The following is a 27,183-nucleotide window of genomic DNA, read 5'->3' on the forward strand; positions in this document are numbered from 1 at the left end:
TCTCTAGCTCTGTGATTTTCCCCTTTACTTTTTTAATGTAAACCAATTAATTCTCTTAAGGGAGGGTTTCTCTGTTTGTAGAAGATCACCTAATCTAGCCCAAGGTGGGAAGAGATTTCCAAACCTGTAAATGCTAGACAAAAGCCCTGCAGAGTTCTGTGTAGTTTATTTAACCTTTGCAGAACCAGACACATGCATAATATATTTTTGCCTTATATTTGTAAAGAACAATATGCTTGTGTATCATGTGAGGATCCAGAAGCCTCTCCAGTCCATTGGTTACCACAAAAGAGTGTTAAAAAAACTCCAGAATGAGAAAATACTTCAAAATGAGCAAGTCAGTGTCTTTAGGAAATCTCTGAATTACTGACACTAGCTTTTGTTCCATTTGGGGATTTCTTTTGTATTTCAAGGACTATGATATCACCTGGAGAGGGTTCACCTTGGGTATGGAACAGAAACCAGCTAAGAGGGCTGTGATTTCCTGCGTGTACTGTTTGGTGGAACCTTTGGGAGGAACTACATCACCGCACATCTCCTCTTCTGAAATTTTCCCATTCCATTCCCAATCATGCTGTGGCTTCATCCTGCCCTGATTTTGTAAGCCAGAAGTAAAAAAAAATAACAAAGAAGCAATGGAAAATCTCATAGGGAAGTCAGTTGCTAAAGAAAAGGAATATAATTAATGTCATTCAACATAGCTTTATGGAAGCTAGGTCTTGTCAAACAAACTTGATCTTAAGAATGTAATCTCAAAAAAATGGATTGTTAAAGGCAATTGTGTAAACGTAATGTACTTAGACTTTAATAAAGCATTTACCTTAATACCGCATGATAGTCTGGCTAAAAATTTAGCATTACACGATATCAGTGGAGTGTCTGTTGAATGGCTTAAGAACTGGTTAGCTCAAAGGCATCATTTGTAGGAAATATCACTGAATGAGAGAGTATCCAGGGGATTCAGCAAGAACTGATATCGAGTTCAATGCTATTCAACAGGTTCATCCATGACTGGGAAGTAACTATAAACCACATCTGAGTTTTAGTATTTGCAATGTCACAAGAATGATATGGTGATAAATAAGAGAAAAACTTTATATGAAGTGATTATCCTCTAGAGGAAAGTCTAATTCTAAGAAAATATATATTAGCATTAGCAGTCATATACAAAGTAATACACTTGGGTGTAAGTACTGTATCTTGCAATCCTCCATTCTGTAGCGATATATTGAGAAAAGGCTATTGCATTCCTTACAGCTGACCACAGGAACAGTTAGTAGGAGTGATTTTTAATCTATATGAATGGCATTGGCATACTTAAAGTAGCATATAGCACATAGCTCTAGTATCAGAGATTTTCAAAGGAGGAAAAAAAAATGAAGAGAGCGCAGCAGAGGCACCAAGATGACTTGGAATGAGCAAGGAAAACTCTGTTTAGTGTCTCAAAAACACTGAGAAGTGACTTACATGTTGCAGATATACCTTCATGAAGAAAAAATACCAGGTGTACTTTTTCAACACCATGATCAGAGGACCCTTTTAAAATAATAGGAACAAGCATCTGGAAACTAGAGCAGTTTACACCATTAATAAGGTAAATTCTTTCAATAGTAAGAATGATTAATTAATGGAAACACTAGCAAAGACGTTTTTCACTTTGGATATCCCCTGTGCCATCCAGTGCCTTAATGAAAGTCATTTTAACTTATCACCATTATGCTCAAAGTGTAGTTATGTGGCCTGAAGAGTAAAGGAGATCATCCACATAGTCTTGTTGCCCTTAATTATAACTCTATGAAGCTAACAACATGCTTAAGAGATTCCTGTTGTCTTTGTCCTTGAGTCATACTGAGGTCGTAGACAACCCTGTGGTGTCTCTCTGTGCCAGTATTCAAAAAGAACAAACCGGGTGACCAAGTGATGTCTTACATGTAACTTGCAAGAACATTCTTCCTTCTTGTGCTCCGCAGCCATGAGTGTGTTTATGGTCACGAGAAGAAAGCTTCTGTTAACAGCTTGCACTTTATTTCCAACCAGCCAATTTCAGTCAGCTTGCCAACTCTAGCCAACTTGCTGTATTTAAATCTCTTTTTCTGGTCCTTCAATCTACACTAAGAGATTTGTTTGACTATTCTTAAGAATTTGCTTGATCCACACTGCTCTAGATCCCTCTTCCACAACCCAGAATGCAAGTAAGCTATTTTTGGCCTTCCCTGCTGACTACTTGATGGGAGTCAATATGGGGAGATAGGGGAAATGAAGAGTGCTAAGGAAGTCTCAGTAGGTCCAAGTAATAAAAAGGTCTGCTGTTTCACCCCTCTTTGCTCCTGTGGGTTTGCAGATCCAAGGGAGGAGAAAGACTGGAAATATTCAGAGGCTTTGGATGAAAATGAATTAACCTGGAGAACAGAAAAACAGGCACAAGAAGATATGAGATACATGGAGGAGAAAGAACAGTATGCGGAAGCTGAGGGGAGGTCTTTATAGTAAGATTTTCCATTAGAAGATTTCAGGTGACTAAGCAGCTGCTTTGGCAACAGCTCTGCTCTTTGAACAGCCAGAGATTTGTGTGTGGCCCTCACCAAAGAACTGCAGCACCATCCTGTTTCTTTCTCATTATGGACATGGGTTTATGTCCCCTACTCTGTTTTTGTGCATCCAATGGAATTGGCTTCACACAGAGCTGAGGCCACAGCTGATCCTATTGTAAATACTAGTGCTGCTTTCCTGGCAGTAACCCTGTATTCCTACAGTGGTTATGACTGGGGTCAGTGACCCTTGCAAACACTTTGTGCCCTTTACCCTTGCCTTCTTTCTCCTGTAATGGCACCACCAATGATTTAATAGCATTAATGTTGTAAGGCTTTCTCAGATCATTCTACTCCCATTGGCCCTCCTTTTTCATCTTAATTTGGCTGGAAGAAATGGCAGCTCTTTCTTGCTGTTTGCTAATGAACCTGGCGTAAGCAAGAAGAATGGCCTTATAAAGACCTCTGTAATCTCGGTTCAGAGCAGTACTTGACTAGAACAACTTTACAGTTGGCCAGGAAAGTAATGTGTCTGTGGCAGAAATCGAAGTCTACCAGAGTCTCTGTGGACCATAATTTTTCTCAGTATGTTTCATTTTCTCAAATCCAACAAATTATTTTGTGATTAATATATATATATATATATTTTCTGTTCCATGTGTGATTAAACCAGTACTCTGTGAAACTTTGTCAGAGGGAAAGAAAAATTTTGTAGGATAGCCAGTATCCAAGTGGTCAATATTCTTATGTGGAATACTGCAAATATTTACTGGAGCAGACAAGAGATTTGATCTGGGATCTTCCACAGCCTAGTACTGTAGCAACTGTAGGACTGAGTCCTTGGCAAAGAAGCACTTATTAATTCACTCAGAGTGAAAGAGTTCCAACAGGAGAGACTGTTCCCAGAAGAAATTACACCAATCAAGTCATTCAGCTATGCTGGGGGAGAGCCAAGTTCAAGTCTCTGGTCCAGAAACGCAGACTAGAAACCTGAACCCAAATTTCTCATATACATGTAGGTCTCCTTCTACATGAAGGCTTCTGTATTGTCCACTGTGAATTAGGGAGCCTTTGCTAGCAAAGGTTGACTCAGGACAGTATTGTCCTGCAAAACATTTCAGGTTCAACAAAAGGAGTATTTCCCAACAAAAGTGGCTATGCCAAAGAGCAAAACAAAACAAACAAACAAACAAAAAAAACAACGAAGAGCGGTTCTATGAATAAGGTGCTGACAAGGTAGAGAGGGAGATGTTAGGGAGATAATTAGATAGTTGCCCAAGCATGGGCAGACTTGTGACAGCTGCTTAAGCCATGCCTCTCTTTTGAGTTCTTGCAAGCGTCTTCCTTACTTGGGCTGCAGTGTGTGGCAGATGAAGTATCATAGAAGGGATTGGCAGGTTTGCATCATTCTCTCCTGAATGCAGTGCGTGCCTGCAAAAGACCACACACCCTTTCCTTTGCATGTTTCCTTTCTGCATGGGGGAGGAGTGGAGCTGTTGATTGATGTGTGGTGCTTTCATGTGTAGACGTGAGCTTCAGGATTTTGGCCTGTGTGGAAGCAAGTCCTGCCATTACATTTGCTCTGCTTTTTCTGTTTTCAGTTTCATTGTTTTGGAGTAGCTCCTAGAGCTGTTTGTTTCAGACACGGCCACTTCTCCTCTCTGCTCATGTGGACCAGGGCTGCCAATCAGTGCTATCAAAAGAGATCTGACTGGATTGCTGATTCAGCTCCTTCCACTTCCTAGAATTATTGTGGTGTTTGTTTGTACCTGGAAGGATTTGTTCCTTCCAGACACTTGGTATTGCTTCATGTGAGTTCAAGACCACTTCTACAGCACTGGTTTTCATCCAGCTCCACTACTGCTTGGAAAACATTCTCAAATAGCTATTTGGCCTTTGGAGTAAATTTGTCCTAGTGTATTACCATTGAACATCTGGGTCAGAATCATGGCTGGCACTGACTGGTCTCCTTGACAGTAGTCTTGGCAAAGAAGCCAGGGCTTGAACAGACCATTAGGTAATTAGAAACTACTGCAGTGACGTACACTCAGGGTCTACAGAAATGGATGCAAAGACTTCTCTTGCACTCCTAGAGGTAATATCTCCAAAGGAGTAAGATCAACTTTGAAAAAAAATTCCTTTTCCCAGAGAGACATCCCTGGCTGTATTGCAGGATTTTGCTGAGTTTCCTGAGCACCCGCTTTGTACTCCTGGTGGCACTTGCAAAGCCAGGAGGCCTACAGGAGAGGGGCCTGAATCTTTCTGTGGCTTGTTCACCATCCATATCATAGATAAATGCTTCCACTGCACAATCTTCTATTACTGGTTGAGGAATCGGAGTGAACGTAGCCATATTCCCAGAATGTAGACAGGATGACAGGACTGGCAATCGTGATTGGTCTTCATGACTTTTGAATAAGAGGTCAGTCAATGTCAGTTGCACAGTGCAGTTTTTGTAAAGCAACTCTGCAGAACTTTTGGAAAATTTTTGAGTTTTGAGCTCCTGACTCCAGCTTTAGATCATTTAGAATGGAATAGGACAGAACAGAACAGAACAGTTCAGTTGGAAGGGACCTCCAAAGATTATTGAGTCCACCTGCCTGACCATTTCAGGGCTGACCAAAAGTTAAAGCAGATTACTGAGGGCATTCTCCAAATGCCTCCTGAACACTGACAGGCGTGGGGCATCAACACCTCCCTAGGAAGCCTGTTCCAGTGTTTGACCACCCTCACGGTAAAGAAAATTTTCCTAATATCCAGTCTGAAGCTCCCCTGGCGCAGCTTTGTGCCATTCCCTTGAGTCCTGCCAGCGGTTACTGGGGAGCAGAGACTGGCACATCCCTCTATGCTTCTTCTGCTCAGGAGGGGGAATCTAGTTTCAAAGCTGAAGCTGAAATTTCAGTTCTCTTCATACTTGTGTGAATTATGAATTGATAAATGTTAAGAACAACAGACTTTCTCTGTCAAGGTGGGCAGTAGGCATTTGCTAGTTGTTGTTCAGATGAGGCAGTCTGGTGGCTGCCCTTCGAGGAGATTCTTGTACAAGCAGCAGGTGCTGGCAGCGTAGGGGAGGACAGGGGACTGGGAGGAACATGGCTATTTCTCGGTTTAATAGTTTACCTAAGGACAAGTTTCTAGTCCCATCTTCATTTAGGTGAGAAGGGAGGACAGGCAGTACTGTAAGTTGAACACAGGCTATGAGATTCAAACCTTTGCTGCAAGGTGTATGCAGAGATGGAATTAAATCCTAAACTGTACTTTAAGAAATCGACTCATTCCTCCACAAAAATGAGCAATAGCACACTAGTACATTTTCTTCCCAAAGACACTAAAATTAATTTCATGTTTTTGTTTTTAAAAGAGTTCATATTCTTTCTTCATGCTACATCGGTCACCTAGAACTAGCTGCTAACTTTGTCCTATGGCCTGACCATCAGATACCGTCTACACTGTTTAGATCCTGCTGTTGTTGTTCTTGTTAGAGGACTATATTGTAACCTCCTTGTCTTTAATGGAAAAGAAATTTACTTAAAAATGTGAGAAATAGTGCTGACATAAGTACGGCCTTAGGACACTTCTGTTCAGAAAAGAAAAATATGGCAATGAAAAGCATCTTTTTTTTTCCTGCTGTGAATTAGTGTGTCTACAGTCTTTGGCTATGTGTCTGTTAAGCTAGGCATTGGCTATAGAAGTGGAGTAGCACCTTGTCTCTGTAGCTGTTCTGCCTTTCAAGGGGGTTGACAAGAAGGTGGTAATTATCTGGTGACACATGAGCAACAGGTCAGTTCTCTGGAAGGGGTTGTTTCGAAACATTGCTTATTGGTTCACTTCATCAATTGAAAAACTCTTTGTGTTTGGCTGACACCAGATGTACTATACACTTTGGTACCTCCTGATCATTCCTCCAAACATGGAGTGTCTATGATATTCTTTTTGTTATTGTGTCCTCAACATTCCATCCTGTGCAGACAATTTCATTGTCCTGTTCCCTTTCAGCCCCTCAACTTCCTGTACTTGTGCCTTCCCACACAATGCGCTGGAAATGCTGTTTCTGAACTTCTTTATGAGCTCCTTTGAACATTTGTAATGTTAAAATGGTTAAAATGGTCTATAAATCTTATATTACATGGAGTCTTCATCAGTTATATGCTTTATTAACGCCCACAGCTCCTAATTTGCTCTCAGCTTTATACAGAGCCCACAAATGATACACAGAAGATACAAAGGATGGGGTTGGTCTTGAAATGTTCTGTCTATGTGGTTGTTAGGAAACTCACTTCTTGTTAGATTTAGGGGTTCTTAGTGCTTGAAATATGATAATTAATACCATCACCTCCCTCTGTTTGATGTCTAACTGTTCTGGCAGCAGTTTGTAGTGTAGTTTTCTGCCTGTATCAGTCCTGTACTACATATATTTCCTTTGCTGATGATTTTGACTGAAATAGAAACTGTTAATGGATTTCTCCAAAGGGAGACTGCGCGCTCCACATAATCACCTCCCAGAATGAATATAACTTTTGTTGTTACAGTGACCTATGATAGTAACATTATTTTCACTTTAATTGGAGGTCTATGACAAGAGTTAAACAGATTTTGGAACTGTAGTTCAAACAGGTAATTGAATGATGGAAATCCAGTGGGAAACTCTGACCTTTGGTAAGCTCCTGGGGAAAAGTCATTGTTGGTATAACTTGCCTTCAGCACTCAGAGGGCCACAGTGCCAGAGCTTGCAGGATCTCAGATTTACGGTTTAGAGAAAATATGGAACTGCATGTGTGAGTGGTGGTGTGTCTAAATCAAGTATGCAAGACAAAGGAGTTCATGGCGCTGGCCTGAGGTCGCAAAGAAAGTCAGTATCAGAGATGAAGGAGTACTGCAACTGCAGGCTCTTGCTCAGGCTGTGTGCCTCCAGTATAGAACTGTACAAACCATTCAATCTTATCTCCATGGGGCAGTGTTAATATGACTCGGGAATGCCACAGAACCCCTAGCAAACAGCTAGTGGTAACCTTTAACTAGGTAAAATCTGTATCACCCAACCCTATGGAAGCTAACAGCAAGCTGTAAGATTTGATGATAATATTGTTACCTATGTTATATTCCACCATGCTGAGGATAAAAATATTATCTTAATGCACCTGATCCTCGGAAGTACTACCAGGCATTTGAGCAACATCATTCTTTGCATGTAGCTTTTTCCTCACACAGATCTTGCTGATTTCCCCTCATTCTCGATTGTCTCTACTGATTGTCACATATCATTTCAAGAGCTAACCCCATCTCTGACTGCAGCTATTCGTTATCAGTCCCTTTGCCTTTACCACTTCCATTTGTAATTTAAACACCCTAATTTAATAGGTTTGTCTCATTATTTTGATTAATCATATTAACTCATATTAATTAAGAGATGGATTTAGGTAATGACAGAGGTTAATGGAGTCAGTTTTCACTTTCCCTTGGTTTTTCAAGGGAGGGGGGACACAGGGGTAGGAGGAGAAAATAAAAAGAGAGTAGGAAGAGAAAAAAAGAGAAACTATTGGGGGGGAAATCTCAGTTAGCAATCAGAAATTCCCTGCTAATTGAATGTCTGATTTTATTAATGATGAAATTTATAAAGGTCCTTAAGAAAAGAAAAGAATTTAGCCAGTTCAGCAGTTAAGTGTGAATATTAACTAACTCTGAGATAAAAGTTAAAATATCCATTTTCTTTTCTTTTCTCTACTTCTTTAAATAAAAAGCTCTCTTTGACACTTCAGCCCATTAGAGCTTTACTTTCCTTTGCCATCCATTTCTAAATGGCTGGAGACTGTGCAGAGAATGTAATCTCTTGGATGGTTTAAGAAATGCTGACCTTGGAGGGCAGGAAGTTAATACGTGGATCATCATAGTGCTTATTTTCCTTGATGCTTGCTTTCCGATGATGCTTTGATAAATGGAAGAAGGATTCTAGCTCTGCCCTATGCTGTCTCTGCTCAATCGCACTTGTTTCCCCGAGGCTCAAGAGAACCCAACTGCAAACAGAGTGTCAGATGCAGAGTGAACTTTGTGTTGGAGCTGTGGGCTGCATTTCCATCTCAACAAAGGAATGGTGAAGCCTTTGCTCATTGAAGTTCCTCCATGACAGGGTCTCATGGTTATCACTCCTGGGCATGTCCAGCAGCAGACTGCTCCTAATTTGTCTCTTTTTCCTTACCTGGGCCAGTGCTATATAAGTGTAAAATCCCATATGAGGAAGGGAACTTTTTATAGCCCCACTGCCCTCATGCAAATAACAGCATGAGAGCAAGTCAGTGGAAAGCTCTTTCATCCTGTGCTCCATGGTACTTCAACTGACTTGCTTGAATGAACACTTGAATAGAAAAATGTTTTTTTGCTGAAGCTGGCAGATAGCTAATGGTGGGGTAAGTGTGCAAGACCCCAGAGTAAGCAGTTATCTTTTCTTCTTAACAGAAAAGAAGTTTTTAGTAATAATGGTAAGATTCCCCCGGTGTGCAAAATAAGGGGAGGTAACCACACAGGAAGATGAACAGCTATTTAAACTCTATATTAACAAATATAAGCAACTAGTTTGTGTAAACTATCTTGAGTCTAAATCTAAAAGGAGTTCAGACAAGAAAGTTGTTTTGTGAACAAACTATTACTGAGGCAACTTGACATCTTTATATATACTATTCCAGTAAATATTGCTGATGAAATGTATCCATAGGTGATTTGTGAAAGGTAGCCTGTAAGTTTATAAGACCATGGTCTAGCTAGAAGTGTAGTGTGCTGTCAACCCTAAGATTATTCGGATATAAATTACAAGGAAAAGCACCAAAGAGTGAACATTTCCTGTGAGGTGTTTTGGGGAAATATTCTTTAAGTGTGACCAGCCGTATGTCGTTGTATTTACGTTAACTCAGTAGAATAAGTTGCCTATGAAAGGACACATCATACCTCTTGACTATCCCAATTTCTTGACTGCAGTACACTTACTTGCTTTCATCTACTTTAAACTAAAGTTTCCTACAGTCTGATGTTAGTTTTTAATTTCATCCAACTAGACTCTCACACCTAACCTGACTGCCACTCAGATGAAATTTTAATATGAATTCCAGAAGTTGATTACTTTTTGGTGATCTGTGATTAAAATAGCAGAAGTCTAAAGCGGAATTTTTCCATAATCAGTATTTCAGAGTGAATGAATGAAACAAATTTCAGTTTAAAGGGCACTAGAACACTTGAAACCTGATCAGACTGACTGACCTTTTTATGACTTTGATGAGAACATCCAAAAACAATTTTGCTTTTGCAATTATGTTTCATAACAGGTGAAAATACACCATGTTTCAAGATAGTTGGCAGCTTTAGAATGTTTGCAGTCTGTAGATGCTATGAAATTAACATCCCTCTCTGTTTGTTTGCTTTACCTTTGCTTAATGTAAGCATAAGTTAACTAGGCAATGATTTCTGTGCAAAATCACAGTGGAGAACCATGAGTTGGAAAGATCCAGTTGGCATTTCCCACCTGGTATCTTTTGGCTTGCACATAAAAGTAGGAGCACGTAGGACGTGCATTTGAAAAGTTCAAGGTTCAGAAGAGAGAGAATTTTGGGCATTTAACATTAAGAGACTTCACAAATAGATGACCAGGAGCAACAAAATGCATCCTGAGATTGTAAAGTGACCCAATGAAGTCTCAATAAATTGGGAATTGGAACAATATGACTGGCAGTGTGTTTTTGTTCAGAGAGCTAAGGTCTTTATCAAGCAGGAAAACCTCTCAGGCAGACTTTGTCGCTGTGGAGTCTCCCTGCAGTTACTGACCCATTAGAGCTGCCCCTCTACCTGGGAGTATTCCTAAAACTCCAGCCTCTGAAGTCCTGCTTTTAGAAGCACCCTCAACTTACTTTGTTAAAGTAATGCAAAGCTTTCACCTGCACTGAAAACCCTGAAACAACAGAATGTAAAATTCAGAAAATGTAAAAGCCAGATAGGAAATTCATGTATATATATATATGTATGTACGTATGTATGTATGTTAGTATATATATTTAAAAGAGAACAATACTTCATGATATTTTAAGACAGTTTAGGGATTATTTTGGAACCTGACTCAATTCTGAAATCTTGCATTTTGCAAACCTGTTGATTTCAGTGAGGGTTCAGATGGACAGAAGACACCAAACACACTATTTTCATTGCAGGATTGGGAGGGCTGGACTTCTCTTTTTATGAGACTTTTAGTGGGTACTCTTTGAATTCACATGTGTCTAAAGGGCAAATTTGAGTAAAAGAGCTTGAATTTACTGTTTACTTTTTTTTTTTTTTTCATATTCCTCCACTTAAGTTTGCAGTACAAATTTTTTTTAAATTAACAGTAGACGTACAACTAGGGATTTGCATCCTGCTAGGAAATACTAAACAGGCAAAATCAGATTGTAATTCTGGCCTCTGACTGAAAATGAAGGCTTAAAAAAAAAAAGGAATAACAGAAAAAATGTGTAGCATTGATATATTTCTCAAAAAAAAAAAATCACTGTAGTTTAATTCTGATTTTGCCTCTTTTGAGTTTATACCAGACAAAAGTCAGTGGTTTTGCTTCATATTGTGCAGTAGCATGAGGTTAGAACTGGGTCCTGTATGTTTAAACACTGGCTGTAAGTATATACATACTTCTTTGTGGTTGCACTGTATCTCTTTGTCTATGCATATTCAAGTGTATATATTTCACAGCTGCTGTCTGCATCATTCACTTCCAAAAGCAGCATGCATTCATTTTCATAACTTTTTGTTCTATTACAATATTAATGGGACTATCAATGGGAAAGGACAAGAGAAGCATTTTTAATGTTTATCTGACAGTTGCAAATTTCACTTGAGGTTGTTTACTGGGATCTGATTGTTGGCAAAGAGGAGTGGGGAAGGCAGCAAGATGAATGAGATCACAGGGAGAAGAGATGTATTTATGGGTCCTCTTTGCACCATCTAAGAGTAATAAAAAGTCCTGTCTTACCCCTCCTTTACCAAGTCTTAAGTTTTAAACAGCAAAAAATGAGGGATTGTTTTAATTAACTTCTATCTAATCCAGGCAGCCTGTTCAAAGTGAAACATGTTGCATTTAGATATGTGAAAATTAGGTGAAGTTCTTCGTTCAGTCTCATCCAGTGTATTTTTCCTAACAGGGAAAATGCCTGGAAGTAAGAAAGAGTTTGGGGACTTGCAGATGAACCTGCAATGTGATATCAAACTGTGCTTGTAGCTTACATTTTTAACCGTCAGTTCTAGTACTGAGAGGGGCTTATTTGTTGTGGGGAGAGCCGAACCTTTTCCCAGTTTTACTTTGCAGTTTTCATTGCTGTAAACATTATCTTCAGACAAAAACAAAACAAAACAAACAAACAAGAACCAACAACAAACAGTCTCGGGGTTCTACTTCTTTGCCTTTTTAGCTTGTAGTTTAAAATATTTACTTTAGGTCTCAGTTTTTCAACTAGAAATGAAGGAAGACTGACTTTCCTCTTTGATATTTCTATGAAAATTTACACATAACCACACAGCTCTACCAACCAGTATTTAAGAGTGGAATCAGATATTGACAGACTACAGACTACACAAAATTGGTAGCCTTATAGTGTTGTGTTCAATCTCATCTGGTCTATCACAGATAACTGCAAAAATAGAAACATTTCAGAACTAGGTAGCTGGCTGAGTTGTTTGGAAATCCAAAAGAACTGCTATGTAGATTTAACTGTTAGCTGCTGCTTTCTGGGAATTACAGCTCCTGTGCTTCTCTTCCTATTTTTTTCTCAACAGGCTTGACTCTTCTGGTGAATTACATCTTTCATGTGCCCAGCTGAGAAGCCTTGGTGAGGACTTAGACCATCCCGACCATCCCTACAGAGCACTGTGGCAAATCTTTTGAATCTTTCTAAATGAAAAATATGAAGTTCCCACAAGAAGCTGGTATGTTCCCCAACACTGTAATTATGTAAAAGGTTACTAATTTGGGGGAAGAGCTGCAAGAACTTTCAGTTTTGAGAATGTAAAAAAAAAAATAATTGTCACAGGGCAAGAATTCTTACTGTGTTTTGAAATACCAGAGTATGGAAAAAATAAATTTGGAAAATGGCACATTCAAAACCCTTGGAAAGTAAATCAAATAGCAAAGTGGTGTTCTTAGCTTCTGCCATTTGCTGTGCTTTTGGCAAAGCAATTTTCAGTCAGAGCTAGACTGACCTGTCCTGTCTTGAAATACTGTGTTAGAAATACATGTTTCACAGCCAGTGCACAGAAAAGACAGCTTGGGTGGGTAAAGAAGAAATTTGACAGTGAACCAGTCAAACAAACCAGAGACCTCTCCAAGATGCTTTAGTGAGCCTGCTTGTTCTGTGAGCATTTGGATGGGATGGTTTTTGTATCACAGAAAGGTTGAGGTTGGAAGGGACCTCTCGAGGTCATCTGGTCTAACTCCTCTGCTCAAACAGGGCCAACTGGGGCAGGATGCCCAGGACAATGTCCAGACAGTCACCAAGGAGGGAGACTCCACTGGCAGGGACTTTCTCCTCTGGCCTACAAAACTGCTGCATCTGGATCCCTCTCTTCCCCTTTCCTTGGGGTGGAGAGAGCCATGTAGGCAGACAGCATATAGCCATGCATGCCATCCAGCTGTTTTGAAAGACTGTCTTGTGTGAGGGAGGGAAGGATGGAAGGAGGGAGGGAGGGACAGAGGAGGTGAGAAACCGCTTCATTACTACTCGTGCAGGGGGATCCCTGAGAGAGGAAGAGGCATTGGTGGAATCCACGCATCACAGTCCACTCACTGTTTATCGATTATCAGGACTAATTTCTATTCCATGTTAGGTTTGGTTTAATTACAGTTAGGTTCCTTTCAAGAGTTGGTTTAATTACAGTTGGGTATTCGTTGTTGTCACTGCCCCCAGAAGAGGAGTGTGACACTGGCTCTGTTTACTTCCTGCAAAATCTAAATTCAAGCAGGGACTAAGGAAGTCTGGACCTTTATTAAAAAGCCAATGTAGCAGCAGCCTCGTTGAACATATTTTCATTGCCTAAGGCTCCCCCGACACTTTTAACCAAAGGAATCTAAGTTGGGGGCATCCCTGCCCCTGCCAATGCTATGCATTTTACAGAACAGGCAGTACAGGCTTAGCTATTCACTTACCTCTGGGCTCCACATGCAATTCTCCTCCTACAGAGCTGCTGCTGGCTGCTTTCAAAGCTGGAATCTCTGCAGGTAAAGAAGAGTTCTACCCTTTCATTTAATACCAAAACTGTTGGGGCAATATCATCTCACTTATTAACCAACTGCTGGGGCCAAAACCATTGTGATTTCTCCCGAAGTTGCTGCTGAGTGACCTTTGGACTCTGGTTCTTCACAGAGTGACAGCCTCAGCAAGCTACCACCATGAAAATAGCATCAGCAGGGCCTTTATCTCTGGCATGCAACTTGCTACATCCTCAGTCCCTAATCATTGTGTCTTTCCAAGGTGAATCCTCTAGGAAGGGGCTAGTGTGTCTTTTGGACGCTAAGATGGCCATGTGCACAGAAGATAGCCTTATCTATTGGGCTAAGCATTAAACTGAAATCCTGGGACCTGTGTGTTTAGACACCCCTTTCAGTGTAGTCAAGTCACTTAACAACATAATCCCAGCTCCTTCCTCTGGGAAGAGGAATTCCGCATCCTTTTGCAAGGCAAAGAGCTGACATGTATGGCTGATGGACTTGCAGAAAAAGTGGAAATAGAGGAGGCCTTGTTTCTCCCTCCTGGCTGCACATGATGTTATTCAGTACCCTTGTAGTAGAAAGTGTCCCCAAACAGGGAGAAAAGATCTCTCACAGAGAAGGTGGCAAATTTGTGGCAGGCTCTGGAAAAAACTCTGTAGCAGTGTTTTCAAAAGTTGCCTATGCAGAAAACAATAGATAAGGAAGAAGGAGGACTGTTACTACCTGAATCCTACTGTGCTAGAACAAGGCAGTGCTCCACTTTGCTGAGAGAAGAATGGTTTAAAGTGAATGAAGGAAAGAACCTGACTACTGTAAACTGCGGAGCCCAAGAGCACTAGTGTGTTCATAGAGGCATGAAGCAAATTTGTGGACAGCAGGCTGCTTAAATGGGTGCTCTCTAAAGAGAGCATAAGGAGGTGGTGTTGTGCTTCATAGTTCTGAAGGAGGAGAGGTGCTGGCAGAGGAGGGTTTAGAAGAGGTGGTATGTGACTCTGCTTACCTTCCTTTGTTTTGCCGTCTTTCAAAACAGTGACAGAAAACTGGCAGTGACAGGACTAAATGGGAAGTGTCCTGAGGACAGGATTCCAGAAGAACTTGTGATCCTAGTGGCCTGCACAGGTTCAAAGTGAAAACAAATACCACTTCTGGCCTTAAGATGGTTGTAGCACCCAGTAAGTTGTTTCCCCAGGGTGATGATGACTGAAATGTTATTATTTATGTGCTGAAATTCTCCTTAGCATATCCCAAGTTGGCAGGTGGATGAAACCAGACATACATCAATAGCATACCTGTGTGGAAAAGTATTTTCAGCAGTGCTCTATGTTCACCAAGCCGAGAGCTTGTTCTGTGGCTCAGGAAGTTAAGGGCAGACCTCAAGCTTTCTACCTCTACTGCTCTTAAAATGTCTCTTTAGCAATAAAGCATTGATGTGCAATTGGCTCTCCTGAGCTTGCTGGCAGCAGTGGTTCCCCACTGAGTGACGTGGTCACAGATGGCACCTACTCATACTGCATACTTGACCTGGAAGCTTGCTTCACAGGATCATCCCAAGGTATTGAGAACAGCTGTGTTGTTACAGGCAGGAGAGTTATTACAGTGACTTTTGTAGTCATGTATGATACTGAAAGTCACATGCCATCTGCCTGTGTGAAGCTCTACTCTAAGCTGACTTGATTCCATCTCCAGGTCATATGCTGAATTGGTAGAGTTGCTTGCTGTATTTCTTCTCTCTTTCTACAACCGTATCTTTTGGTTGTACCCATCTTTTATCAGAATGACCTTTGGTAGGAACAGTACAGGAATTTGGGAAGTTACATTTAATGTATTTATGGTTACCTTTATTCATGTTCATAAGATGCTTTGCAGGCATTTATAGTGTAACTTCAGATCATATTCTGAAAGTAAGAAAGTGTTATATCTAACTTGAAGGTAGGGAAGTAAAGGTAAAAGGAGGCAAATGGATTTGCCCAAGTCTGCAAATAGAGTCAATGGGGACTGGCATCTCAAGTCTGGTTCCTACCTTTGTGCCCTAAAAATGTGACTACATTGCTGATGGACTGGAGGATCACTGAATAATAACTTTGCTATTCTGTGCAGTAAAAAAAAATAACTTTCATCTCTATCTATTGGGAGGACAGCATTGGATAGAGGTGTGTGCAGAATGGAAAATGGTTGATCAGTTTTGATAGAGGCCTACAAAGTTGTAGAAACTAGTGAAAAAGACTCTAGGTTTCACTGGGTGCTATGTGAAAACCAGATGAAGGAAAAGCTCTAAGTATCCAGATGAATTTAACTGTAAGATTTATTCTCACTGGATTTTGTTGGGGACGAAGAATATAAATGGGATTAGATATTCAAGTCCATGGATAGCTAATGAACCGAATGGTCTAAATACAGCCTTTGGCTGTACAGACTCCTGAAAGGAACGGGTGCTGGAAGAGTATAACTGGAGAAGGTACACTCTTTCACAAGCATCTGATGCGAGCTGCTGGTGAGACAGGATGTTGGGTTTGATGGACCATTGGTCTGTCTGTTCCTGTGACCTTGATAATGCACGTTTTGTTGTGATACATGTAGACTCTAATCTTCAGAATAATGGATACTGAGTGAGGTAAGAGCTATGACAAGATCCTAAAGCAGCTCTTCCACACCAGTCTTCCTTGCCCTGTCCTTGCAGCACTCTGTGCAAAAGTCCAGTTCCCTACATTCTAACAAGCTAACAAGTGTTAGGATGAACGTGGGAAACCCAGGTCCTCCTCTCAGCATTGTTGGTAGGGACTTGGGAAAACTGTGATTATGCAAGAATGTTCTGAACTAAGATCTTGCGCCGAACTCCAACTATCCTGTGCTTGTGAGATTGCAGTCCTGCAGAGGCAGTTCAAGACTGAGGTCCTGTTGTGCAGATTCAATAGTTGAGGTTAATGTTGTTATAGAATTTGACAGATGTGTTGATTATATTCTGTGGTCTGTAAGTGCTGCTACTGCAATATTGTTCACTTTCTGTCCTGACTGTTGCTGCCTGACTTGTGAAGTAACCTGCCATATTTCCTGTTTAGAGGTGACAGCGTTTTAAGAGGAGGTGAGATGATTCCTATATATGAATTCTGAGGTCTTTTTGAAATGAAACACTGTATGTCGCTAGCAGAAGATAATAAGCCTTCCTTCAAATTCCATTTGAGCAACAAATCTGCAGTCATCCTAGGGTTTTGTATATGTTAGTGAACCCAAATAGTATTTAGAAAAAGCAAGTATTCCATATCAAAATTGTAAGACATGAAAAGAAGCAACTACGGGGGAAATGTCACCACTACACCTTTAATATTTTCAAAAATTCTAAATAAGTTTAAGCTGGAAATCTGGGGTTCACTGATGACGTAGGCTGATAGTATTCAGACTTGCTCCTGTGATATGCATGGATGGGAAAGGAAGAAGTTTTGGAGCATAGCGAAGTTTTTCCAGAAATCACAAGCCTCTTTTGCCTGTCTGCCTGGGGAGAATGTAAATGTAAGTGTGTTTTCTGGTGATTGTCCAGGTGATAGCCTCTTCGGCATTCCACTGAACGGCCACCTGTCCTCCTGTAATAAATGATGGCTATAAAGGGAAGTGATTGCAGCTGTGATACAGCCAGAGGCATTTGTTTATATTCTTATAATATGTATCAGATTGAATAGAAATTATCACTTACAATTGACAAATGGAGAGTGGAGATAGTTGGTGGGTATAAGGAAGCTCAGCCAGAGCTGGGCCAGCTGCAAACTTTCTTCAGTGAAGGCTGTCTGCAGAATGCAGGTGTTGAGCCAGCCAGTGATTAATGGTGAGGCTGGATGCTCACTTTTGTTAATGATCCATATGTCTTTGGATAGCAGCACACAGTCAGGAAAGCTTCTTGTTTCTTCTCCGAAAGAATCCCTATGGGTAGAGGCTGCCATTTCACGGGTGGAGTGTGTAAATCAGTAAATGGGGGGCAAATTAGAGGATTATTCCTGGGTATTTCTCCAGCAGAAGAGTATTGCTGTGTACTGTTGCCTTTCTAAGTAGTGTACAAGATCAGGATTGCTGAATCTAAACAGAGCACACCTGGTGGGATGGTGAAGTGTTATTATATATTACTGCAACAGTAATACTGTTGTGTGAGCAGGTGGAAGGGCTGTTACTTGGACCTCTTTCCAATCAAAGAATCTGCCTTATGTGACTTATTTTCCTGAATGGCTGTGAATGTCTCTTTCTCTTGTCTCTGAGTAGACACAGAATTTCCTCATTTAGGTCAAAAAGGTGAGTATGTCCAAGTGAAAAGCTTCAGAACTGATCAGGGGCTGGAGAGACGGCCAAGTACATTCAATTCGCAAGCGAGCTGAATGTTTCAGGCTCCTACTACTATTTGATCCTTTTGCCAAGTCTTGGGAGGGTTACTGGAGCTAAAGAAAAATCTTGGACCAAAGATAGAAAAACAGTTTCTCAAGACAAGTGATACCATCTCTGCTGCTTGGCATAAATTTAAAACTAGACTGGACAAATCTGTAGAAAATATGCAGCTGGTAGAAGGGGTGAACTATGTGCCCTTTACAAACAATTTGTTAGGAGATCTTTTTGAAGTCTACATGTGAAGACCTATTTCTGCAGATATCTGTAGTGATCTGCTATGTTCTTATTTGTTGTCTGAAGCTACTTGGAGGTGGATATGTTGAAATAAATCCAGTAGGTGTGGCTAAGGAACAAAATTACTGGCAAGAGTGTTGGTTCAGGTCACTTCCATCCATTGTACGTCTCCCCTTTTGGTATGAAAGAATAAAGATAGCATCATCATCTATAGATATTTTGTAGAAGAAAAAATTATGGGACATGGAGCAAGCTGTAGCATAGAACTTAATGTCCTCTCACCCACCTATTCACCTCTGAAAATGTTCCATGCACACTCAGCCACCAAAAGTGTTTATCTGTGAGTCAATGCGATACAGAGCTGACTTGAGTGAAAGCTCCACATGAGAGAGGCCAATCATATAGCTACTGCCAGGAGCAGGCATAGACTTGGTAGTAAGCTGTCTTCGTGCTCTTCTTTCTGTTTACTAAAGTGCTGCCGAGTGCCTGGTAAGGGGGGCTGTCCTCTAATTCTTGGAGTCTTGCCCTAAATCTGTCTTTTCAGCTTGGTAGAAAACACGTCCCGAATCTCTGAGAACTCAACTCCTGCTGGTTGATAAGTTCAGGGAGAACTGCCAGTCAGTCCTGTGCAAGGACTTTCGGCTTGGAAAGGAATACTCTCTTAATTTGCTGCTCAGAGACTGAATACTATTAGGGGGTGGGTTAAACATAAGTTGGGTAATTCAAAACAACACTACAAAAAAATAAAACATTTGAAAGAAGTATCAGTTTCCTCTAATGCGTTAGCTCCAGTGATGGCTGTTATATTGGGTTTCCCCACCAGCAGAGGAAGCTATTGGATACAAATGAACTCTCATTTTTCTTATATGGCTAATAGCTAAAAGGCAAATGGTGCTTTGTCTGGCTTGCATGGGACAACAAACTGTTCTGACTGCAGACCCACTGGGTTTGGCTTCCTTCCCTGTCTTAAATTTCATTCACATCTCATGTTTGTGCAGTGAGAAGGCTTCTTTCCAGAGATCTGGCTTAGATAGAACGTGCTACTCTGCTCACTGCTGCCTGGTCTTGCAAGGACAGACAGTTCCTTACAGAAGTTCATAAATCACATAATGCATGATGTGATCAATACATCCCTTCTGTATTGAAATTCCAATAATCAGCTTGCCCCAGCAAGCAGGAGGCCGAGCTGGGTACATACAAGCACCTCAAATCCTGCTGTGTCTATCAGCACATTGCTTTTAGGGATTTTGTCACAGATGCTGGCACTGTAAATTCTCTAGAGCAGTAAGTATGATGTGTTTCTGCTTGTGAAGAATCATTCAATGATAGGACATTATTTTTATCCTATTGTTCAGAATTATGTGCCTGCTTTAGCTGTGGGTGACCCACAGTCACAGCTGAGGGTTTGTATGCCTGGTTTGGTCTCTGTGCTGTAGTTTTTGGTGGGACAGTAATACCTTCTTTTGAAACCATTCCAAAGTCTTCAGGCAAGAAGAACTACATAAACAATGTTTTGTCAGTGAAACTGCTAGTCTTAATGAGAAAGGAGAAACTCAAAAATCCCTTTCCTGGTTTCTTAATATCATTTTGTTTGGAAAAATTAAACTGTCCCTGTAAAGTTTATGAAAACATAACTTTGACACTTGTTTTAAACCTGAAGGTTTTAGTTAGAAAAACTTTCTTACTAAGTAAGAAAAAAAGTTTATAAAAAAGTTTATTACTGTAGCTTTACCACACTTTCTTTATCTGTTACACTGACCCGTTTTTCTCCTCTTTTAATCTGAATAAACCATGTTCTGTGGTGGAATGTAAGGCAGTTTGCATTTGTCCACTAGTGTCTGGTGGTGAACGAATAAAGTGCTTATAACTTATAACTTTGCTTAGGCAAATGCCACTTTAACATGATACCAAAAATAAAGTTTGTAATAAGTTAATTTTCTGCAGCTTCAGTATCACCATGCTTACCTGCTTTAAAGTTTAACTGAGCATTAACCTTGCATGTTCTTACTTTGTCCTCTTCTTGTAACTGAAGTTGAAAGTGTCTAATGTCATGTTCATTTGGGAACACCGTCTTTCATTCAGAGATACATTTGAGCTACAGAAAAGCATTTAAAATGAAAATGAAATAGTAATAGATAACAGGTAGTGACAACATACCTCAACAGTATATAGCGCTAAATTCATGAACTCATGTTAGCAAAGTTATGGGAGACACAGACGAGTGTGAGCTATATCGATTATGTAGCTGCAACATGAGTATTTTCATAGCTGCAAAGGCTTTCCCCCTAACACAAACTGCTCTGTATTGGGTGTGGGTTTTCTTTCTAGAACCAGGAGTTCTAGGCATAGAATCCTGGGTTTGACTGCAGTCTGGAAACTCCTCCCTATTTCATCAGCATAGATGTATGAAAAAAGATATGGAGAATGAGAGAAACTGAAAAGGATCAAATAGTGTGTAGAGGATATAGTGAGTGAAGCTAAAAGTAAGTGTGAGCTGGTAAAAGCTGTTGCAATGCTAGGCAGAAACAAGGAGCATGGTTCTTCAGCATGCTTCCTAGAGGAGAGTATCTCACCTCTGCTTTTGGCTGTTGAAACTTTCAGTCCTTGACGTCTCTTCTTTCATTGACAGAATTCGTAGGAACTGTAGCAGCGTGAAGCAATGGTGAAAGTTTGAACAAAAATTCATGTAGTGTGGTATGCTGTTTGATAATGGCCCTATTGCATACTTCTGGGAAGAACAGCAGTGTTTGGTAATCCAGCAGTTTAGAGACTTCCAGAGCCAAATGTTTCATACTAACTACTGTGATGAAAGGTCCTTACAAAGACCTTTGCAAGCGTAGGCTGAACTTTGTTTAGCAAGGCAAGACAGGTAGTAGTATGAATGATATCCTCTCTTGATCCCTGAAATATGCACAAAAGCATAATCCAAATACCTTCAGCCAGCTCCAGAGTAGCTTGTAGGGTATTAGTGCCCTGACTGTTTTGATGAACTGATGAAAATGCAAAGCTCATCTTTAAAATAGGTGGAAAGGAGTTCAGTGGAACCCTGTGACCTGGACCAGAAGATACCATCTGTATGGCATTGTTTCAGACCAGAAGAGTTCTTGTTTGTTTGGAATAGGATTAGAATCACAGGGGGAACTTGTCCTCACCCCATAAATGAGTGATTACTTGTGTTGCTGTTACAGAGAACAAACGTAGCCTTGTTAATAATGTTGCAAAGGGAACTGCAGTCATTATAATCAGGAGTTTGGATTGAATTATACCATTAACCCTCCAAATTTTACAGCTTTCTCAGAGCCCATGGCACTCATAGTTCCTGTATGAATTATGACTGATTGTAGCTACCTGCCTTCCCTACTCCATACAGTGCAATGAAGCTTGGAGTAAGAAGGAACATTTATATGTGAGAGACTGGTCTGAAGAGGTACAGTGGACAGCAGGTAATGCCTTAAATGCAATACAGGAGCCTGCAGACTGGTCTTGGCTGTGTATGTTATAACCCCAAAGAGGAGCTGGTTGTGCACAGTCTAACAAACTCTCAGCAGGCTCAACCACAGGTTCCTGGCAAGCTGATGCTATTTAGAAAGATCATTGGCAGCTCTTTTGGAGGCAGTGGGGGGGAAGGAGAGAAAAAGTATCAGAAAGCCATTACTTGCTACACAAAGTGATGAAAGCCATAACAGAGTGTAGGGGTTTTCCTCCTTCTTACGGGTTTACTGTCTACTGTCAGTCTCCTCCCTTTTAAGAAAAATCTGGGTTTTGAGTTGTTTGTGGGGTTCTGCATGTGTGTTATTGTCCTTTTCTTGCTTTTTCCCCACCTGATAATTTCTCTTCTCTGTGTCTGGCTCTTCCAAGCTGATATACACCTACAGCACGAATGCAAAAGCTTCTGGCATAAGGCCATCCTCTTTCCCCCTGTTTACCCCCATAGCATTTGCCAAATATGTTAAGAATCAGTCAAGAGGACTGCTACAAAAATAATAGCATTGATGTTATCTCTGCTCCTCCTACTGCCCTAGGTCCTTGTGCAGCATTTATGCATTGTTGCTAACAGGATGGTGCTCCTACTTCCCTCCATGGTGCTTGGAAAAATGGTCCTCCTAAGTGACGTTAGGCTTTTATCTCACTCTTGAGGTTTTTTTCCCCTTCTTCCTGCCTCAGCTGTGTATTGTCTCTAATTCCAGTCTAGAAGGTGACCTCTGCATTTTGCTCTGTCGTGGTTGGTAGGGCACAAGGGGGCCCTGGAGCACTGATGTTCTCTTTCTCTTCTCTCCCCAGAGATCCTGCATGCAAGTGGCTCTTCGTCCTGTATAGGTGTGATGGCAATTCCCTCCAGAGTACATCAGTGCTGCCCCTACTCTGCATTGCAGGATAGGAATGAGAGATATAGTATCTCTGGTCCTTCCTCTGTAACAGTTTTGCCCCATGTGAGGGGTGTATCCCATGGCAGTACAACTCAACATATCCTCAGTGTGTAATCATGGTCTGGAGCTGACTTTAACAATGATAATTACCTTCCCTGTAGTTTTCCACTAAGGACCGGCCACATGCTTTGCATGGGTTGATGAATTAAGTACTCCATGTGACATTGATCTCTCTCATTATGCTTGTTCTAGGGGGGCGAAGGAAACTAAGCATTATGATAAGAATTGACAACAACTAGTTGGAGCTACATGCAGACCAGCCAGCTCTGTCCACTAAGCAAAAGTGTAATTTGCTCAGAGCTGGGTAGCTTTTGGGACCTGACTTGCAACCACCAGCTCCTGCCACTAGGCAATGCTTCCTGTTCTCCCTACCTCTTTCCTTTCCTTTTCACTTTGGCTTTTCCTTCTGCTCACCTGAACCAATTCCAAGAGGAGAGAGCTAACAACACAAAAACTCATTATGGGAATCTTTCCCCTGCATCCTCACTCCCCCCACCTTCCCCTCCTGTCCATACAAGATTGATAATGAAACCAATACCTTTCACCGGCGTAATTTTCATATTTAATGAGCGTGACTCAGAAACTATTACATTAATTAGTCAAATCCCACAAACCGTTAATGGTGCACGCGGTAATTAATATTGTATTCAATTAAAAGCTGACCTGTTTCAGGTGCCTTCCCCTGGTTTGGGGGGCTCTTCAGAGACAGCGTATGTTCCAGTGCCTGAGGCCAAGCCTTTTATTTTGTTCCAGTGGTGGGCAAGGGAGATATTCTTCTTTTCTGTTTTGCTTTTATGTTTTTTCCCTCCATGAACATATGCTGGTTTCTCCCCCCCGCTCCATCTCCAAACGTGGCTGCTCTCACTATACAGACAACCTGCTTGCTGTGATTTATGGGTTAGCACAGTGTGGGGCTCACAGACTGGAAAATTTCCAGTTTACACAAGAATTCCCTGAAAAATGAGCTTGGTTAATTTATTTCTTTCATTAACGAGTTCGAACTGTAAGATAATCTTTCTGAAACCCACTACCCTCCCCTTCACAAACCCTGAGAAGCTCAACGTGCCCCTGTTCTGCTTCTGGAGGGCTCAAGTTCACCCCTCAACTAGTTGTGAGCAAAAGCATGTGGTTGAAACATATTGCTGAAACCTCTGTAAAGAGTTGTTGTTTGTTTGTTTGCTTGCTTTCTTGAAAGTGAAGGGTGGAGGTCCTAGATCCCAACGTTAGTATTTCAGACCTGTTTGTCTGAGTGGTCTTGCTGCTGTGTACTGCTGAAACCTGTGGGTTCGCTGCTCATTGGTTCTATGGGAGCAGGGTGCAGGGATGCTTGTATTACAAATGCTGTTCTAACATGTATCAGAAGACAACTTTTGTGAGACAGATGGGTGATGATAACTCCTCTTTATTCAACATTAGTGTGAAGGTTTAGGGCTGTATTCAGTATTGGTCCCTTGCATGGCAGAGCATAGGAAAATTGGAGAGTCAAAACAATGTCTTTGAACCTGCTGAAGGGATTAGCCAGTATATTCCAACCCACAGAGCATGGAATTGAGACACAGCGGAGCACTTGGAAGCAGATCATAACTGTAACCAGGAAAAAAAATGCAAAAAGAAATAGTTGATAATTCTGTTGAAATGTCCCAAACTGATTTCAAGCAACAGCTCCCAACAGCAAGGTCAGTGTAGCCAGTGGTCTCCAGATCATATCAGCAGACAGGGGTGCCAGGACTAGACCTACATACAACTCATCACCTCCTACGGAACAGGAGGAAACAGCACAGGAAACTGCTGGATATGCTCTGTGGATCTTGAGCGACCAGTGAATCACAGCTGAATAGGAGAGTGCAGCTGCTTAGCTATGCTTCGGAACAATTTGGTATCTGCTCTGCCCAAAGGCTTTTCCTTGGAATCACTGGTCTCTAACTGACCCTCTTGGAATCTGTTGCCATAAGGAGTTATTTTCCCCTATAGATAAGTATATTGCTAGTATTTATCTGTGCAAAGTTTCTGCAGAACAGAGGAAACAACGATGCTCTTGTCCTGAAGATATGGTATTGTTACAGGCAGTTTGAATAAGAAACACAAGAAATATCACTGGGATTTTTTCCTAAATAAGTTTGGTCTTTTTTAAAGGAAATAAGAAATGCTGTGAAAAAAATAGCATAGATACTTTGTAAATATCTATTATTCTCCTGTAAATCAATAGGATTTACTGAGAAGGAGTTTTACTTAGTGGCATTAAAGACTTTCATGGCAAGTCTAGATAAAAGTATCCACATATTGATGCCTACTCATTAGTCCAGCTAAAATGTTGCTCTGTTTATGTAGTACTTACCACAGTTATGATGGCTTTCAGCTTTTTTTTTTTTTTTTTTTTTTTTTTTTAAGTTTGTGGACCTCTATGAAAACTTTCCAGTGAATGTCTGGTCTCCTATATAGTGACACTGAGCCTCCTGACAACGGGATTGCTTTTCATAGTTGCCGTTTGTGATGCTCTTGCAAGTATTTCAAAGAATCCCAGAGATATACACATAGTAAGCTGAAAACCTTTAGTGTGGATGATGCAGGCATGCAGTTCTTGTCTGTTGCTTTTTGATCCTTGTCAGGAATTATTATGTACTGTATTAAAGATCTAAAATTTACCAGATAAGTGAAGTTATCACTAATCCTTCTAACCTGCGTATGCTTCTGTTGGAAAGGCAGGCATCAGGTTGCCAGAGTGGGAATGACAATGCAAATGAACAGCTGACTTAAAGTGCTGATATTACTGCTTGTGGTAAGCCTCCGAGCCACTACCACCCAGTTTTCACTGAGTCGGGAAATTTTAGTGAGACCCATTCAACAAGAGTCAATGGGCTGTCTACTGCTCTGCCCATGTGGGTACACACTGTAGGTGTACCTTGGGGCTGGGGGAATACTGGAAAACATGGGATCTCCCACAGGGACATGGCAAACATCCTCTGATTGTGAGATTGCAAGGGTCAGACTTTTACTTGCACACCGCTTTTTATTTTCCTGTCATTACTGTGAGTTATGCAAACTGGGGATGGAGAATTCAAAACAACTGAAGAGAAGATGAGTTGGGAATTGTTATCTAACTTCCTGAGGCAAATCGCAGTGTAATGCTTGTGGAAAATTGATTGGACTCACTGAACTATTTAAATCAGTGTAGGCTATATTCTTGTACCATTGCTGACAAGTACTTTGACAAGCATATAGCCAGGTACAAGTGCAGTCCTCTGAAAAGCTGCAGATATAAGTGCTGCACACACTCATACAAGCGGCAAAGGAAGAGCACGCTTGTTAATTCCTGAATACCTCTTCAATGTGACATAGGTCTTTCGTGCACAGCTGGCTGGGTTGCTAGTTGGGTCCTCTATATTCTTTTCATTCAAGAGCAGTTTGGAATTTGCTGGCAAAACAAGCGAGACCTTCCTACATGTTTACATTCTGTAATGCAGTGATGATCTTGCTCATATAATCTGCAATGCTTTTTGTTAAACAGATAGGCAGATTTTTGACTTGGACTGTTGGCTTACCTAGCTTCCGTACATTATTATTCTGGGCCACGTGGTTAGGGGAAACCAAGTGAATTTTCTGTTACTTTCAGGAGCTGGAGTTTTCCCCCGGGGAATTGGTGATGTTCACTAAGGAAAGTCAGGCAGAGCAAAGCTGAGTGCATATTGAAGCTGAGCTCCTGTCTTTCCTCTAGAGACTAAAGTTAATGGGGTGGCATGTGGAATCCTCCTGGTGCACAGCTACATGGTCACTGAATTTCTGGCAGTTGTTTTTCTCCCATCATTAGGAACTTTATTGTGCCTAAATGAAGGAGAGGCTGATTTTTTTTGGGGGGGATAATATATGAATATATATATATATATATATATACACTTCTTAACAGAAAAACAGAATAATTCTCTAACTCTCGGTCACTATACTTAAGTAGTCTCAACCTAAATGTAAGCTCTAAGATAGGAGGGCAAAAATCCCGTTGACCATGTTATGCTAAAGTATGCAAGACAAGGCAGCTAAACTGGGAGAAGAAGCTGTGACATGAGTATTGCTTAATAAACTTTGGGTGAAAGAAGTGAAAGAGTCCTTTGCATATGAGTCAGAAGGAAACCAAAATACAAGTAGGAAAATGTTTCTTCTGCCTCTGATTCCTAGGACAGTCCCACTCCTTTAACATAATTTGCAATTAGAACAAATTCAAGTAAAACTAATTGGCCATCTCCTGAGAGAATCAGAGAAATAAAATGTGATTCATCTCTTCTGCCTGGAAGAAGTACACTTTTAGATCAAATGACATTAGAGCAATACCTCTCTGCATTTTTTTTTTCTTTCTCTGTGGAAACACCTTAGGTTAGTTTGCCAAAATACTGCCATGGAGAGCTGAGAACATTACTTT

The 27,183-nt window shown here is 40.9% G+C and overlaps 1 protein-coding gene across 1 annotated transcript in view; it reads left to right on the forward strand.

The window, feature by feature from the left end:
- The window catches only part of LOC121071097, a 129,378-nt gene that overhangs the window by 37,904 nt on the left and 64,291 nt on the right, over window positions 1–27,183 (forward strand). Inside the window, exon 4 of the transcript XR_005820380.1 lies at window positions 12,324–12,473. The gene's annotated coding sequence lies outside the window, so the exon portion shown is untranslated. The remainder of the gene's footprint in view (window positions 1–12,323; window positions 12,474–27,183) is intronic.

The sequence above is a fragment of the Cygnus olor genome, chromosome 5, assembly GCF_009769625.2.
Source record: "Cygnus olor isolate bCygOlo1 chromosome 5, bCygOlo1.pri.v2, whole genome shotgun sequence".
Classification (NCBI taxonomy): Eukaryota; Metazoa; Chordata; class Aves; order Anseriformes; family Anatidae; genus Cygnus; species Cygnus olor.